Genomic DNA, 7,342 nt, shown 5'->3' with positions numbered 1-7,342 from the left:
CTCTGTCATGTACGTTTGACTATTCATACAGAAACTGATGTTAAAGTTTACCAACAGAGAACCCACCCATCATCTGTACCCCCTTAGTCCTAACCAGGGTCCCAGGGATCAGCTGGAGCCTATCCCAGCTCTCTCTGGGTGAAAGGCAGGGGTCCACCCTGGACAGGTCCCCAGTCCATCACAGGGCCACATAGAGACAAACAACCTCACACACTCACACTCACTCCTATGGGCAATTTAGAGTCACCAATCAACCTGACATACATGTTTTTGGACTGTGGGAGGAAACCAGAGGACCTGGAGAAAACCCACGCAAGCACAGGGAGAACATGCAGACTCCACACAGAAAGGCCCCTGATGGGTTTCAAACCAGGAACATTCTTGCTGTGAGGCAACAGTGCTAACCACTATGTCACCGTACTGCCAGTAGAGAACCATGTGATCCATTTGCACCAGTATGAGACGCTAAAGGCACTTGACAAAGTGTCAATATTTAATGAGAATGGGTGAGAGTCAATAATGAGCATCTAGTTCATGACCCTGCAAAAAAGGATGGACCCACAGCAAACGGTGCAGGGACTGGAATCATTTCCAAGACAGAAACAGGACTTTGAGGGGTCAGCCATAATTGTGGTTTAGTAGAGCAGCATCAAAAGTCTGTAAACAATACAACTGGACAGCACGTCCACATATGTGTAACAGCAGGGACTATGTTAGATCTCAGAACAGCACCAAACTACCCATTCACCAAAGACCAGATACAGACAGCCACTTTGTATCTGTATGTGCAACAAAGCCTGTTGCCCCAGATAGAATTTAATTGGGAGCGAATTTTAGCCTGACTGTGGAATTTACAGTGTAGAGTATCTTTACAGCAGAAATTGGTTGTGTGATTAGACTGATTAGAAAGCCAGTTTTTTTTTTTTTTTTTTAGCCTGAAAGAGACATTTTTATTTCTGAGTAAAATGTGAAAGTGGAACATGGAAACTCTCAAACATATGTGGCTTATGTTCCAGACAAGCAATGTTCATTCAGTAGACTGGGTGCCATTGACTTCCACCGCACATTCTGATTGCATTGGCCAGCGCAGTATTTACCACTCCAAAACTCCCAATGGAGCTGTAGCATTATTACACAGCACCACCTGACCTGACGGTGCAAGCAGCAGGTCACTTTCAAGGACTCAAACCACATTTTCATAACAAACCTGCTGGCTACAGAGGATAGCTGATATTTCTCCCTTTTGTCTGGTCTTGATATGATGCTGCTTTGTTTTTTAATTTAGATACACAGGTAATTAGTTTTTCATCTATTTTTTAGTTCAAGCAGGGTCCTTTAATGAGATCTTTATGAGGTAATGAATACTGTGATCAGTCGTAATGGTCACAATGACTGATGAATGTGTTGATATTTGCTTTGCTGGTGTAGAAGCAACAACGGAGAGCAACAATAGTAGGACTACTGCTATAATTACTTTGGAAAACAGACGCTAAAATATGATCATATTTTAGATACAGAAAAAAACATGAAACAAATTGCATTTTTTTTTTTTTTACATCCCTATTTGTGAATATTTGTTGATCAAAAATACGGTAACTTTTGATATGTGTAAACAAAGCAGAGTACACATTAAAGTAGAGTGAGCACATATTAATCCCACAGGAAGACTCTCCTTGATAAGACATGCTTAATCAAGTAATGCGGTTAGAGAGAGGACAGAGCAAATGAAAATTATAAGCCTTTACTCACATAAATCTGAAAGCAAATTTTAATTTGCATTGACTGACCTTTTCAACTCTAAGAGAAGCCACTTCCAAAAAGAGCAGCGACTAGCTTCCTAAATAATCAGAGGCAGCTGACAAAGGAACACAAATGCCTTTAATCTTCACGAAATCCTGCCGTATGGGTTATGTAAATGCTAACTCATGACCCCTGGACATAATGGCATATTTTAGGCACTACAAGTCTGGGGACATCTTATGTAGTCAGTGCTGCAGAGTAGATTCACTCTGCAGGGTTCGAGCTAAATAAGAGCCAGTAAAACACATAGCATATACTTCTACTGTATTTTATTTTATTGTCCATGTTATCACATGTTATATATGTTCTATGCACCTATAAGGGCATTGTGGGAAAAAAAAAGTCAATTATGACCAAGATGTATTCATTTCTAATGCCGGTTCTGCATAACTTATCACATTTATAGCTTTAGTCTCACGGTTATATTTTTGGCTTTGCATGTTAAATACAAGCTTGTACAATATAATCTTTGAGGTCTCTTTTACAGGTTAACAGACTCTTAATACTCAATACTGAGTTTTTTTAAAAAAACATATATATTTACCATTTTAAGAGGGAGGGAGGCCAAATTAATCAAGGATACAAATTACTAATCCATGCACAACTGTTAGATTGAAAGCTCAAACTGCTAAATTGTGTGTACACATCATTAATTCAGGAGAATATGGTCTTAAGACCATATAATTGCATAAAAGGGAGCAAAGATATATGGTAAAAACTAGGATGTGGTTTTGCAGAGTAGGTGGCACTGGAGATTGAATATGGTCAAGCTGCCACACTCCAAAAAACTGCTCCCTATATGGTTTGAGTTAATGTTCTTATGGTGGCTCTGGACGCCACCTGGAAACTAATCTTCAGAGTCTTCCAAACAAGATTTACATGTTATATCTATCTTTACTGTAGATTATACTGTGCAGGTGTTCGCGTTATTTTGTCCACCCACAGTGTATGCATTCCCAGTTCTGGAGCCTAAGATAACTGTGCTGACTTTAAGCCTAAGTTGAATATTCTCACCAGCGAGTGCCCTCCCCTTATCCTCATTTCCCAAGTGCTCGGCTTCAGTCAGGAAAAGAAACACCATACTACTTTTTAAATATAAAGACAGGGCTTACTTTTCCAACATCCATTAAAACCAAAGCAGCTGATTCAGTCTCATCGCTCTCCACCACCTCAGCTGCTGTTTTTTTAATTATATCTCGTCCTCGGGCTACTTCAAACTCACACTGGGACATTGGTGCCTTTAGGCCTCATCAGTTGGATTTAATTTTCTTTTTAGATGTTTGGTTACATTTATAGGCAATATCAAAACTAAATCGTGTTATGAGGAATAAACGGCTCAGGCACTGAAACTAAAAATTCCCAGAATATTGGAAATATCCGAGACAGTTTCCAGCAGCACTGCAGATTACCAGAGATATCATCAAGGTTTGGATTGTGAGCCATTTGTAGACCTGATCCAATTAGTTTAGCAGTTTGGTTTAAAGGGATCTCAATGAAAACACAGTGAGTCATACAGTCACTTCAGTCAGGACTTTGTTCTATTACTGCAGTTTCTCCCTGTAGCTATTGCATACCAACAATCACCGCTCTCGCCTTCTCCCTGTCTTCACTCCTTAAAATATTCTCGGTTCATTTTTTTGTTCTACTTTACACTATTCATTATACATCACTCTCCCATTTCTTTGTTGTCATCCTGCTTTTCTTTTCTCTGGCTCTCACTTTGCTTCCTGCAATTGCTTATCTCCCACCCTAGACGGGACAGTTCTGGGTAAAGTCAGGATAGGAGGGGACTACTTCTGCTCCATAGCACAAGACAAGGCAGAAACCCACACTATGCTCATCTCTTGAGTGCTGATCATGTTGACTGGGCTTGCACTGGGATAAGGCCTGAGTCTTACAAATTGCTCTGCCAAGAAATTGAGGCATTGTTTGCCTCATTTTGAGTCTTGCACAACAGAATTAACTCAACGTCGCACTGACAGTGGACATGATGCTTGCAAACACATATCAAGAGAATTATATTAATTGTTAATTGCATCTCTTACATTTAGAGAATATTGCTGACCTCAGTCATCTAGGAAAGGAAATTCAATGTCACAAACATGGTAACACTGTGCATCCATGCCAGGAAATTGCATATGATTGCAGGCCAGAAATATACTGTCTTCGTCCTTCTGACCGGTGACAACTGCTGGAAACTAATAATCTTGGCAAAAAGCAAGCTCATCGTAGCCTTCTCATCACTGAACTGAACAGACCACGCTACATTCATTAGACCAAGTCGTTTATTGTGAACACTGACTAAATTTCAGCCTTGACTATACATTGGTGCCCAGGCCTAAGGTTAGTAAGCTAATACAGCAAATACGTTGGTGCGCCCATCTCCATCGCAGTTTGTCAGCCACAGCTGTATTTGCACCTTAAAGAAGTCTGAGTCGTCTGTGCGCGTTTACACTCAATCCCTTCAGGCCCTGTGCTGCTGCAGACTGAAAGTTTGCTGACTAAACTCATAGTCCAGCACTTACTGAAGAAAAAGATTTAAAAGCATAAAAGATGCTTTTCGTCGGAGTTATGCAGATAACGGAGTCGAAGTTGTTACCATGCTGGAGTCTGACAAGCTGAATCAGTGAGATTCTCTTAAAATTGTCACTTTACAGCCTATTTATTATTCATTATTGCAGCAGCATTATACTTTATTTAAGCAACAATGCTATCTAGTCATTTAACTGCAAACCTTTACATTTCTCCCCTGTAGTGCACTTGTCCACGTTTAAGCTAATTCACATCCAGATCATTCTAATGTCCTGGAAACCTGGTAATGATTAGATTAGCTGTGTCTTTTAAAACACAGACTGATGCTTTTATGTCATTTTGATTTGATTAATCTGGACGGTTTCCCAGTAAGTGGGTAATGCAACACTTGTAGTATTACTGGTAATAACTGCTTGTTAGGTTTAGATTTGATTCTAAATATTTGACTGATCCTTCCTAATGCTTGAATAGAAATGGCTCCTATATCTTACATATTTTCTTGTCCTCTTCTGAACATGCAGAACACGAAATTCCCGTGTTCTTTAATTGACTATGAATCATCATGTAGCACATAGTTGATCGGACATAGTGGTAACGTGGTCGTAATGTACTGCATAAATCCCTAAGTTGTTATCTTATAGACACATTAAATATAATGATACACTTGGCACCGGGACAGTCAGGTGGGGAGGGTCCTAGATGTAGCTGATAATAATGAAAATTAGTAACGACTGAAGCCACTTTGTTCCCTTTTGTTAGATGCCTAATAACATAATGTTCTATTGTATATCTATGTGCTGCCACATACCCATTTGTATTTCACCTTCAATGATTTCTTTTGCAAGATTTTTATGGGATTCATATTGCATGAAACTGTACTTGGGAACACATGGTCCAGGCTAAAAATAGAACGTGTCTGGAAAAAAGGCAATGGCGGCTTTCTCTACTGCTGCTGTACATTATCATTATTACCACAGGGTGCCAGTTTGACAATACAGCTGATAAATGACAGTAGGATCTCTATGAGTTATCTGTTCATGTTGTGCTCGAAAGAAACTTCACATATGAAATAGGCCATCATAAATGTGTTTTCAATCACAATTTATTTCACATCTATTCTCAAGCAAAATCCAGTTTTGCAATTTTTTACTAAGTCAAAAGACGTAATGAAAGAATGTGGCTGTTTTGTGAGTGGAAATCTGAAAATCTCAGCACCTGTCAGAGAGACAAAGTCAATTTTAACAGCCGACTGATGGATATTTCATGCGTCATTCAACCAGTGATTAGGATTTACAGTCTGCATTATATATTTTAAAGCCTCCTTCTGAGATTAGGTTTAGAGACTTTAGGTTTTCAGTTTCTACTCTAACTAGTGAATATTGAATTGTTACACACTTTAGGTACAAATATGCTCCACAGAGACAAGAAGTAGAAATATTCTTAAATATATTTTTTTTAAATCATAAAGTCCCATCAGAAGTACTCTGTCTCTGGCATGCTCTTATTCCTACCGCACCAGCATGTTTGCTGTAATAAAGGTGCTGCACTGGTATGGCTCACTGAGATGCTTTCATAGTTTTCACTGAGGAATATGATGCAGAAAATTAAGCTATAAAATACTTTGGTTACATATGAAATACTTGATAGTAAAACCCATTTGTTATTCTTTCTGTTTTGTTTTTTTTTGTTAATCCTTTAAAACTGACCAAAACTGTCATTGCCTGGTGAATACTACAGTACTACACAAAATTCAGCTTTAACAATATGCTTTCACAGCTCCCGTCTCTATCCTGACAATATCATAAAGGCCGATTGCCCTTGCTACCTCTTTACAGGCCACCCAGCATGGGTGGCATGAAGGGGGGGGGGGGCACTACCACCCTGAGGACACAACAGCAGCAATTACACTTAACTCTTGGCATTTGAGCGACAAGGAAGCTGATTCAAAAATAACCTGCAACACAGAGTAGTGTTAAATGCTAAAATCTTTGCCTGAGGGGGGTTATCAGGGAGCTAAGCCAACACAACAGGCAACTTGAGCTATTTAGAAGAGAACCTGCTCTCCTTTGTGCATTTGAGAGGGCTAAACAAATACATTCATTTGCTTTCTGAAACACAGCGTGCTAACTAGGAGAGGCAGCATATCAGCATGAAGCACGGTTTTACCCGTGCTGAATCTCTTAGAAGTCGTTTTTAAAAAAGCATCTGTCATTTTAAAATATTACAACAGTGAAAAGTTCCTGTTAATGTAAAAGCTGCTACTTCGGCAGCCTCATTCTCTGGCTCCATTTGTGTTTGTGTTGCTGTCTCTTCTTCATATGCCGATGCTTTCCACCAGTCACCTTCAGTGTGTTTTCCCTTGTGCCTGATTTTCTTTGCAGCTAGTGCTGCTTATCTGCTGTGGCTCACTCTCATGTCCTGAACTAAATTGTGCATGTGCTTAGACTATGTGGTGATTTTTCAAACAAATTATCTGTCAGCCAATCGGAAACGAGCGTTTTCTGTGACCATGTCAATTAAAGTGATATGATACAAGGTAGAGCAGATGAAAGGCTTTTAAACCATGTTTTGGATGATGTGGGTCATTAAAGGATATTATGTAGTTTCATCCGATTACATAACATAAAGCTGTGGCTCCATCATGTTTGCCAGTACTGAACTGGAATGAGCTGAATTTGAGCTTTGAAACACAGATGACCCAGGTGTGTGTGTGTTGTTTTTACATAGACGAGTAAAGTGACCACAAGGAAAAACCTTGTTTGGACATTTGAAGCAATAATCTAGAAATGAACCTCGACAGCATGAGTCAGTGTTGTTGCTAACTAGGAGCATTGCCCCATGGCTGCAGTTTACTCTTCCTCACAGAAATATTACTTGGAAGAAAATGCAAGGTTTTCTCCAGTGACCTCCGTAGTCACTGGATTTCAGCCCAGCAGAGAATCTCAGGGATGTTACAGTTGAGTGAAACAAACAAAGTAATAATGGGGAGTGATGATGTTTGAGGTTAATG

The sequence above is a fragment of the Mastacembelus armatus genome, chromosome 3 (assembly GCF_900324485.2).
Source record: "Mastacembelus armatus chromosome 3, fMasArm1.2, whole genome shotgun sequence".
Lineage (NCBI taxonomy): Eukaryota > Metazoa > Chordata > Actinopteri > Synbranchiformes > Mastacembelidae > Mastacembelus > Mastacembelus armatus.
The sequence above is the reverse complement of the archived record's forward strand: the minus strand, read 5'-3'. Positions refer to the sequence as shown.